An 11,811-nucleotide genomic window follows, 5' to 3' on the forward strand; every position below is an offset into this window, starting at 1 on the left:
CGTGGCGATGCCGTGCCGCTAACTACGGGAGGTCCTATATGACGAGTTGTGCTGTCCTTTTGCACAGAGGCGTCTCCCTGGCGGGCTTTATAGGTCTCGCGCGCGTTTCTGCAGTTTCGTCTACTATTTTAAACTGTTAGCGATAATGAAATTTATTCATATACTGAAAAATATTTTGTTTTCAAAACTTATTCGTATATTTCAGAATGGTTTTCATGATTTCGAAAATTCTACATGTTTTCGAATTACGTAACATTTTGTACAATTTCGGAACATTTTTATGAAAAATCCGGAAAATTTAGATAAAAATTGCAAAACATTTTTCCAATTTTGGAACATTTTTTCAAATTCCGGAAAAAAATTCAAATTCCGGAACATTTTTTCGAATTCCGGAACATTTTCTGAAATTCCTGAACATTTTTTTGAATTCCAGAACATTTTTTCGAATTCCGAAACATTTTCCAAATTCTGGAATATTTTTTCAAAATCATCAACGTTTTTCAAATTCCGGAACATTTTCTCAAAATTCAGAACAATTTTGAAACAAAAACAGAAACAAACAAAAAAATGAAAAAGAAAAAAAGGTTCACAGAACCTTCTAAAAGTTTCCAAAACCGAAAAAAATCGATTAGAGGTTCCCAAAACCTGGCACGGCAACCACGCTATCTGGGCCCCCGCCAGCTCTGTGCGAAGCCTAGACACCGCTTCGCACAGAACGGCAAATAGGGTTTTCCGCTAACTACAGCAACCAGGCGGGGCTGAGAGCAGGGAGCTCCTGTACGGCGCTGCAGGCGTCAGTTCACGCTTCTGGCGCGTGCAGCGCCTCCGCTGGACCGGCCCACGAAACATTTCCTGACGCTCCGCTGCAGGCGCTGAATTTTTTTATTAATTTTTGAAAACGTGAATTCTAAAACATACATTAAAATTTATTCGAATTAAAAAGCAACTAATCAGATTATTCAAAAGGCCAATCATTATGCAATAAAATTCACAGATTTTTAGGATATGTTTATGGATTTTAAAAAAGATTACAAAATTCGAAAAAAAAATCATTGATTTGGAAAACAAAAGTTCATCAATTTTTAAAAATAGTTTATTGATTTTGAAAAAGTTCAAGAATTTTAAAATATGTTAACAGATTTTTATAAAAGTTCACAGATTTTTAAAAAAGTTTATTAATTTTTCAAAATAATTCATTGATTTTTCTAAAAGTTCACAAAATTTAAAATATGTTCACTGATTTTGAAAAAAAGTTTACCAATTTCAAAAAAAGTTCATCGATTTAGAAAAAAAATCACGAATTTTAAATTATGTTCATGGATTTTCAGAAATGTTTACCAATTTCGAAAAAGAGTTCATCGATTTGGAAAAAAGTTCATGAATTAAAAAAAGATTCAATCGAATTTCCGAAATAATCGATTTAAAATAAAATACACATATTTCCAAAAAGAAATCAACGAACCTGGATGAAAAGGAAAAGAGGAAAATGACTAAGAAATTGCCTATGACCGGCGCCTGAGGCGCTAAATAGAATTTGCCCTGAGAGAAACTACTTAGCAAGGGCGTTTCACCATCCGTTACATGGTGCTTTTTCAGCAGCCAACGCATGTCGTGCTTTAAACGCATTTTTTTAATTTCGTTTTTTTAATTTTTTTCGTACATGTATTTAGCTTTTTTATTTATTTTTTTATTTTTTTGCCTTTCAGTTTTTATGTGTCTTTCTTAGTTTTATTACGGAAAAAATTGCAAAAAGAACGTATTTACTTTTTTTTTGCGAGGGGCACGATTTTGTCTTTGTGAGAGGCATGCCCGTAACTCTCGAAAACAAAAGGAACATGTTTTCTATTTTTCTGTGTGAGAAGTATGGTTTGTTTTCGCGAGAGGCACGAGTTTGCTTTGTGAGAGTAACGGTTTTACCTTGGCGTGTGCCTCTCGGAAAAAGGAAAAAAAAACGTCCGTGTCCGATTTTGTTTGTGAAAAAATATTCATCAAAACTTATAAACATTGAATCTAGTTTTGATCATCTCGACACGAAAAATCAAATGATGAAAATGGTTGTAGATATGAACGCACGGTTTATGAAATAATACGGATTTAAAATACGAATATATGAAAAAGAAATTTTCAAGTTGCAATAAGTGGCACACATGCAGTGCACCATTTGTCGCAATCTGGGAGGTGGGAGTGATTTTTGAAATATGTACTCTTCAATTAATTATTTCAGTCGCCGAGTAGGTGTGCGGGTACAGTAGCTGTTTCTGATATTTTTTTGTTACTTCTTTTATTTTTTATTCCTTTTACTATTCTTTCTCGTTCTTCAAAATTTCAAAAAAATAAAAATTTCAAAAATGTTTAGATACTCAAAAAATGTTCCTATTATTATTATTTAATAAAAATGCATATCTAAAAAACTGTACACCTCTCATAAAGTATACATAACTCTAAAATCAATTCGGGATTTCTAAATGTTCGAGATTTTTTAAAAATGTTCGTCTTTTCACATTTGCTTGGGTGCTTCACAAAATGATTTCATGATTTTAAATCTCTGAACAAAATATAAAAAGGAGATTTTTTTATGAAATCCTTGGACACATTTATGAACGTCGTGAACAAATTTTAAAGAGGGGAACAAATTTTCAAACACAAATATTATAATAAAATAGTATTTTTTTTAAAACAAAAACATTTTCATCAATCTATGAATTTTTTAATACGGAATATTTTAAAGAACCATACATTTTTTAATACAAAAACAATTTTTGTCACAAAAACATTTTTGAAATATGAATACATTTTGAAAGAGGAACATTTTTTGCAATTAATGATTATTTTTTGAAGCATGAACATTTAAATATAAATACTGAACAAAATTTTCAACACAAGAACGTTTTATGAAATTCAAAAATAAAATTTGTAAATGTCAAACAAAAGGAATAGTAAAAGTGAAAACAGGAAAGGTAAAAATTGAAAACAGAAACAATAACATTTTTTGAGAAACAAGAACATTTTATGAAAAAAATATATTATTATTTGAAAAGCCCGAATACTTTTGGAAAATATCGAACATTTTGTGCAAACCTGGGACATGTTTCGAAGTTATGCATAGTTTAAAAACAGCAATTATTTGGAATTTAGAATAAATTTTTAAAAGCTAGAATATTTAGGAATTTTAAGAACAATTTTCGAACATGAACATAGTTTAAAAAATCAAAATAACCTAGGAAAAAAGGAACAAGAAGAAAGAGAAAACAAAAAAAGAAGGAAAGAATAGAAACAGGAAAACGAAAAAACAAAAAACAAATCGGGGAACCTCCTAGAAGCTTTCCAAACCGGTGGTTAAGCAAAGCTGGCCTGGCCCAACTCAAGTCGGGGATGTGCGGAGCCTTTGCCACAAAATGCGAAGAATTGGATTTTCCCTAACGTTTTGACGCAGAATCCTATTTAGCGCTTATAATGCTGGTTTCTATTGTTTTCCCACACATTGTTCCACTATTTTGCATCGTTATTTTGTTTTATTTTTATTTTATTTGATTAATTTTATTTTTTTCTTACTTGTTTTTTTTCCACTATGTTCCACTGTGTTGCATGATTTGTTTCAGTTTTGTTTACTGTTGTTTTTCCAAAAAAAAAATCTTCCGTTTTCTTTGTTTAATCTTAGTTTTCTTTGCTTTCTTATCCTTTTTCATACACATTGTATATTTTTGTGTACATCAGGAATATTGTTTTTATAACATTTGGAGTAGCCTTTTTACATATATGATTGACATATTTCCAAATATATGTTTTGAGGACAACTCTTTCACATACACATTTTAGATTGTTCGTATACATTTTAGATTGTTTTGAGGACAACTCTTTCTCATACACATTTTAGATTGTTCGTGTACATTTTAGATTGTTTTGAGGACAACTCTTTCTCATACACATATATAATTGTTCGTATATACAACTTTTTCGTACACATTATGCAAGTTTAACATTTTTAAACACTTGATTAATATATTTTTAAATATATGTATTGTTGTATAAAAGAATTTTAATACATCTCATACCTTTTTTGAATACATTAGGAATATTTTTTACACTCATATAATAAAACTAGGTGCATTTGAGGTTTTTCAATAGATGATTAATGGTTTTTTCATGGTAGATGATTAACACTTGACAAATATATGTTTTGATGACAATGCTTTTCATGCACATTGTACATTTTTTGTATACATCAGAAACATTTTGTTACACAAGTTTAATATTTTTCAAATACATGACTATCGTTTTTAGAAATATGTTTTGGTGTCTACTTTCTTTAAAAAACTGATTTATTTAATACATCAGTAAAAATATATTATATTTGTTCGACATTTTTTGAATACCTGATTAACATTTTCCTCAATACATAAGAAACATTTTTATACTCTTTTGACGCTTTAAGAATACTTTATTAACAATGTTTTAAATGTGGGATTAATACTTTCAAAAAATGAAAGGAAAAGGGAAATAAAAGAAAAAATAAAGAAAAAACAAAATCAAAAGAAAATGGAAATTCGGAAAGAAAGCAAGTTGTTGGGTCAGCCCACTCGCTACGCTTCAAGGGAGTGCTGAGTCCTTTCGGTGAGTGAGGAGCACAAGGAATTGATATGCGGTTCTAAGTAAGGTATTCCATGCAAGTGTTGTAAGATTGGTTTTGATAAATAGTTTAATAGTAAGGTAATTGATAACAAGTAACAAGTAACAAAGTATCAAGGTGCAGCAAATGGCCCGATCCTTAAGTATGCTAAGGACAAATCAGCGATACTTCTTATAGTGATAAAATTGCTTGTGAGGACACGATTCATTGACTTCGCATCCATTGTCTTGATAAGTGTTCTGGTATTGCTCATACTTGTACAAATACATATTTATTATTATACCATCAACACAAACATCCGCAAATACAAGAAAAATAATTAAGATAAAACTAATCATAGCATTAAAGATGCGGATCCAAAACAGCTCTCACGAGACAATTCATAAACTCGGGTTTAGAGTTCTATCATGCCCGCAATCCATCATCTACAAACTAATTTCACAATGCCTCCTCTAGGCCTAAATATATAGTCGACGTTCACATAATCTCTACTCCTAAAGGGGCAGTTGGTAGCCGGCGTTCACCGGGTTTTTTTCCGTCTCTCCTCCCACCACCGAATGTTTTTTTTTTCGTCTCCCCCTCGCGTTCACATAAAGTTCCCTCACGCTCGTACGGATCACACATCGCTACAAAAAAAACCCAACCCCCACTACGGAAAAACCCGTTGCCCCATGCACGCGAAAAGAAATCTTCACATCTCTAGCGAGGGATCCCTGGATCGCATCTCAGCGACGAGGGGACCTAGCCATCGATCGCATAACGGGTCCTTACGCCGCCGCCATCGTCATCATCCCCAAGGGAATCCACTCGCGCGCCGCCGTCGTGGACCTTCTAGGTTGCGGCAAGGGACTAGAGGAGGTATCGTATAGGTCGTCATCAAGTACGCCCAATGGAGCCCTTCGCCACCGCCAAGATCCAAGAGGAGCCGCCGCCCCGCCTCAGATTCTGACCAACTCCATCCAACTCTCGCATGGGCCCCAATCGCGTGGATCCACCCTTGTCTCCCCCATCGATCCCCAACACCTCCTCGTCGCTCCCCTGGTGCTAACCCTAGCCGCCAACTCTTGTTGAGGGCACTGAAGATGGGAGCGCCGTTGTCGTGTTGCTAAGGGGGTGGAGCGGCGGTGGTGTCATGCTGGGACTGAGGAGAAGGATTTCGATGTGCTGGTCCGAGCCTAGAGAGTAGCAATGTGCTAGATTGAGGTGGACTCCAGTGAGAAGCGCCTCAATAAGCTCGGCTACAAGCAAGAACCGTGGAGGAGAGATGGTATGTACGTTATCATTTCCTTCCATTTTTTCTACCCTGTAAAATGACTTTGTATTGGCTGTGTATAGGTGGTATTTGTGGCAAAGATGTACTAACCAGCAACAGCAAAGAGAAATTGACACTTGTGGAGATGCTGGTTACATTGTGTGACACTTGTGGAGATGCTGGTTACATTGTGTGTTTTGGTAAAACTGTGACGGCGTTGGCTATTTTCTTCGTGTGTAGAAACGTGATGCCATCATGCATGACTGGCTTGTGAACTGTGTTTCGTTTTGCCGGTCTTATTTTTTCGATGTCTCAAGAGATGGTGATCTTTCGTTGCAGGTGCTAGCTGCAGACTGGCATCTCTTTCTCCACGATGACACTCTTCACGGAGATCATGCCGTTGTATAGTAGCATCCTCTAGTAAGGGCCGGCTAGCCTCATGTGGGGTTGGGTCATCGTCTCCTTCACCTGATTCGTTTGCATCACCATGTCTGAGATTTGTCCTCCTTCCCTGTAAGCACAAACCTACCAAGATTCAAGAAACAACCCGGTATGTGATTGAATTTTGGTTCTCTATTATCCGTTGCTTATAGCATTTAGTTTGGTTTTGGTCAATCAAAATGATACCATTGGTATACAAAATTCTTGCAATTTAGTTCTGACTCTCAAGTGGCAATATATGTGCCACATTTTCTGAATCTGAAATGTATTGTTTTCCTGTATTCTTGCGGTATAACTTGTGTCATATTAAGTGGAAAAGACTCTTAGCTTGTGATCACAGCTGACGTGCTCTGATTTGAACTTTTTTCCTGTTTGACAACACACAACTGGTTCCCTGTATTTCTGGGCAACTCATACTGTTGGCCTGATGAGGGGTCAGTGTTGCTTGATAACTTCTTTCCCATAGGCCCATAGATGATGTGCTTGCTTGCTTTTTTACTTCCAAGGTGATGGGGTTATAGTCCTAGGGTAGGGTCATAGGCCTGCCCTGTAGGTCCTACCCAAGGACTACCCTTCATAAGGGACAAGGCCCTTAGTCAGTTCCGACTGAACTAAGAAGTTCCCATCATCCAGTCGGTAACAGATCTTCGACCATCCAGTCGGAGATGAGCATTCGGAGTATATCAAACTAACCGACTGGATTCCACTCTGTGCATCGTAACCCCCCTGGGGGGAAACGGCCATACGTTTCCACACGCCTTTATTAGCATTTAAGACGTACGTTACCTGTAACGTAGGCATTTATTCGCCACTACTCCACCCCTGTGCACCGAACCGTTGTGGAGGGCAGCGCACTCTATATAATCCACCCTCCCCCACTGGTGCAGGGGTTTAGCAACTCATTTGTATTCCATATTCCACTCGACAACAAGCTCCCAAAGCATTGAGACGTAGGGCTATTACCTCCACCGCAGAGGGGCCTGAACTCATACAACCTCGTTGTAGCTAAGGCTCTGCCCATCCTTTTCGTACCCTACACATCTACTGTCAGACTTATACCCACGACAGTTGGCGCCCACCATGGGGCAGGCGTCTAAGCGACTCCCGGCAAGTTTGCGACTACTTCCTTTCATCATGTCGTCCGGTGGAGATTCGAGCATGGGTCACCAGATCTTCTTCGGCGCTCTCTCCTTCATCGTCGACGATTCGGCGTGGCTTCGGGACGCCCCTCTCGACGTCGAGGCGCTTCCCCACCGTGGGGCTACGCACTTTCGTGCCGGCGCCCGCGGCATTCTTCTTCTCCAACAGTCGGCTCCGGTGTCGACCTACACCGCCGTCACGCGCCGCAGCAAGCGGTCTCGCCGTCCGCGGCTCCAGCGTTGGGTGCAACACGCCCAGGCGCGCCAGAACGCGTCTTCACAAGTGGCGGTTCTAGAGTCCGTTGTGGTTGCCCCGCTGTCCCAGCGCTCGGACTCGGTTCCAACTGAGTTTCCTTCCGAGTATGCGGGTCGCGGGCCTGCAGCAGAAGTACACATGGCCAACTCCCATGAAGATCCCCGTCAAGCTGGCCGGAACGAGCACGAGGTCGGCGAAACGTCCGGCGCGCGTCGTCCACCTCGCCGTTCTGCTAGTCGGCACACTCGGCGGAGCAACGTGGAGTTGTTCCGCACACCTCTCCTCAACTTGGCTGCGGCTGCCAAGATAGCTGATTCCCTTCAGCCGACAGATTCAGAGGCTGGCAAGGGGATCGAGCAAATCCGCGCCCTGCTGCACACGGCGCAGCAGCAAAATTCGGTTGTTTCCCAGTCGTACAACATGATCCACAATAGTTCTGTTCATGCGAATACGCATCGGTCAGTTCATAGCCCTGGTTCCCATCAGCGACACAGGAGAGGCAGCCGTTCCATAAATCCCGAAGATCGTCGCCGTTCACGCACCCCTCCGCGGGGTGGGCCCTACGGGCCCCGACATCATGATGATCGGCGTTCAGTCGGTGACACTTACGACCCAAGGCCCGACGCAAGAGGGCGTATCGCCCAACGAAGGGTCGACAGGGGCCGAGCCCACCGTGATGGTTACGATATGGACCGTTCGAGTGGAAGCAGGACCATCGTGTCCGGCCCCGAGTGTTTCAGTCGAGCCATCCGTTCGGCTGACATCCCGCCCAACTTCCGATTGGCGACGGGAATCAGCAAGTTTACACGAGAGTCCAAGCCAGAAACGTGGCTGGATGATTACCGAGTGGCAGTCCAGATCGGAGGAGGAGACGACCATGTCGCGATGAAGCACCTCCCTCTGATGATCGACGGGTCGGCGCGAGCGTGGCTGAACCAGTTGGCCCCCTCAAGCATCTACAATTGGGCAGATTTGGCCCGAGTGTTCATCAGGACCTTCGAAGGGACGTGCAAGCGCCCTGCGGGCCTCGTGGAGCTCCAGCATTGCGTCCAGAAGCAGAATGAGCCCCTGCGTGACTTCATTCAGCGTTGGACAACTCTCTACCACACGGTGGAGAACGTCACCGAGCATCAAGTAGTCTGCGCCTTCAAGGCAGGCGTGCGGTACAGGGATCTGTACCTAAATTTCGGCCGAACAGGTGACATCTCCATGAGCAAGATGATGGAGATAGCAGCACGCTATGCAAATGGCGAAGAAGAGGACCGCATCCGAAGCGGCAAGCACAAGACAGTCGGTGATGGAGATGGGAGTAACACTCGGAAGCAGAAGCAGAAAGCTCCGTCCACTCCGCAGGCAGAAGCTGCAGCCGTAACCAATGCCAAGTTCAAGGGCAAAGGGAAGGTGCAGTTTACCCCCAAGAAGAAGCAGTTCAATAATCCCATCCTGGACCAACCATGTCCAGTTCATACGAAGATGGATGAAGAGGGCAACCCCGTATATCCAAAGCACACCACTCGACAGTGTCGCCTCCTGATCCAGGGGTTCGGCGAAGGGCAACCGAGTGAAAAGGACAATGAACAGGATGAGGAGGATAAGGAGGATCCGTTCCCCCAAGTCCATGCAACACTGATGATTTTTGCTGACGTCGAGAACAAGAGTCGACTGAAGCTGGTGAACAGGGAGGTGAACATGGCCACCCCTACCAACCCCAAGTTCCTCAAATGGTCTCAGACTGCGATCACCTTTGACCAGTCGGATCATCCAGCACACGTACCCACCCCAGGGAGACAGGCTCTAGTCGTCGACCCGGTGGTGGAAGGAGCCCGACTGCGCAAAGTCCTCATGGATGGCGGCAGCGGCTTGAACATCGTGTACGCCGACACTCTCAAGGGGATGGCATTCCGATGTCCAAACTCAGCGAGAGCAGCATGCAGTTCCATGGAGTCGTCCCTGGACGGAAGGCCAAGTCACTCGGCCAGATCTTGTTGGACGTCGTTTTCGGCTCCAACAAGAACTTCCGTAAGGAAAAGCTGACGTTCGAAGTGGTGGACTTCCAGAGCGCTTACCATGCAATTCTGGGCCGCCCAGCGTATGCGCGTTTCATGGCCCGTCCGTGTTACGTATACCTGAAGCTAAAGATGCCAGGCCCGAAAGGTGTGATCACCATCACGGGCAATCGACAGCGGGCCAAAGAGTGTCTGCAGCAGGGATCAAGAATCGCCGACCAACAGATGGCCGTCCTCGAGCTCGACGAGTACAAGAAAACGGTCGACCCCGCTGACCTGATGCGCTCGAAGAAGCCAGCTTCAGAGTCTGCATTCCAGTCGGCGGGAGAGACGAAGAAGGTCAGCATCCACTCGACGGACGACACTGCTGCCCCGACGAACATCTCCACCACCCTCGATCCTAAATAGGAAGCCGAGCTCACCCAATTCCTCCGTGAGAACTGGGACATCTTCGCATGGAGACCCTCTGACATGCCAGGTGTACCCAGGGAGTTGGCTGAGCACCGACTGCATGTGGATCCCACCGCTCGGCCCGTCCGAGAATGCCTGCGCCGGTCCGCCGCGCACAAGAGGAAGGCAATCGGGGAAGAGTTGGCCAAGCTGCTGGCAGCCAACTTCATTCGCGAGGTTCACCACTCCGAGTGGCTCGCCAATGTTGTCATGGTGCCCAAGAAGGACAAGTCGCTCCGAATGTGCATCGACTTCAAGCACCTCAATAAGGTCTGCCCGAAAGACCATTTTCCGCTCCCCCGCATCGATCAAATTGTCGATTCGACTGCGGGCTGCGAACGTTTGTCATTTCTCGATGCCTACTCGGGCTATCATCAGATCCGTCTGTATGGCCCCGATGAATTAAAAACAGCCTTCATCACCCCATTCGGGTGCTTCTGCTACATCACTATGCCATTCGGTTTGAAGAATGCAGGAGCTACCTTTATGCGCATGATCCAAAAATGCCTCCTCGACCAGATCGGTCGGAATGTGGAGGCGTATATGGATGATACCGTAGTCAAGTCATGCAAAGGTTCCGACCTGCTGACTGACTTGGCAGAAACATTCGCCAACCTTCGTAGGTACGATTTCAAGCTCAACCCCGCCAAATGCTCATTCGGCGTTCCCAGCGGAAAGTTACTCGGTTTCTTCGTTTTTGAACGAGGGATCGATGTCAACCCCGAAAAGATTGGGACCATAGTCCGAATGGAGAGGCCGGTCAGATTACATGATGTTCAACGGCTCACGGGTTTCCTAGCGGCTTTGAGCAGGTTCATCAGTCGACTCAGCGAGAAAGCGCTTCCTCTGTACCGACTCATGAAGAAATCAGATACTTTCAAGTGGACAGACGAAGCCCAAGTCGCATTCGACGACCTCAAAGTCCTACTTTCCACCCATCCGGTTCTTACTGCTCCACTCAGTAAAGAGCCCCTTCTTCGGTATATCGCGGCTACAAATCAAGTCGTCAGCACTGTTCTTACAGTCGAACGAGAAGAAGAAGGCAAAGCATACAAAGTTCAGCGGCCAGTGTACTACGTCTCCGAAGTCCTGACTCCTTCCAAGCAGAGGTATCCCCACTATCAAAAACTTATCTACGGGATTTACATGACTGTGAAGAAGGTGGCCCATTATTTCCAAGACCACTCGGTGTCTGTCGTTTCTGATGCTCCGTTGTCGGAAATCCTCCACAATCGGGACACGTCAGGCCGAGTGGCGAAGTGGGCAATGGAGATGTTGTACTGCGATATCAAGTTCGAGGCCAAGAAAGCTATTAAGTCTCAAGCTCTGGCTGACTTCATAGCAGAATGGGTAGAACAACAGCAACCGACCCACATCTACTCGGCCCATTGGACAATGTTCTTCGATGGGTCCAAGATGTTGAATGGCTCCGGCGCTGGCGTTGTGATCATATCGCCAAAGGGCGACAAACTCAAGTACGTGCTGCAGATACACTTTGATTCCTCCAACAACGAGGCAGAGTATGAAGCTCTCCTCTATGGATTGCGCATGGCCATCTCACTCGGCGTCCGTCGCCTGATGGTCTACGGCGATTCGGATTTGGTGGTCAATCAAGTGATGAAAGAGTGGGACGTCAGGAA

The sequence above is a fragment of the Hordeum vulgare genome, chromosome 1H, assembly GCF_904849725.1.
Source record: "Hordeum vulgare subsp. vulgare chromosome 1H, MorexV3_pseudomolecules_assembly, whole genome shotgun sequence".
In the NCBI taxonomy this organism is placed as follows: domain Eukaryota; kingdom Viridiplantae; phylum Streptophyta; class Magnoliopsida; order Poales; family Poaceae; genus Hordeum; species Hordeum vulgare.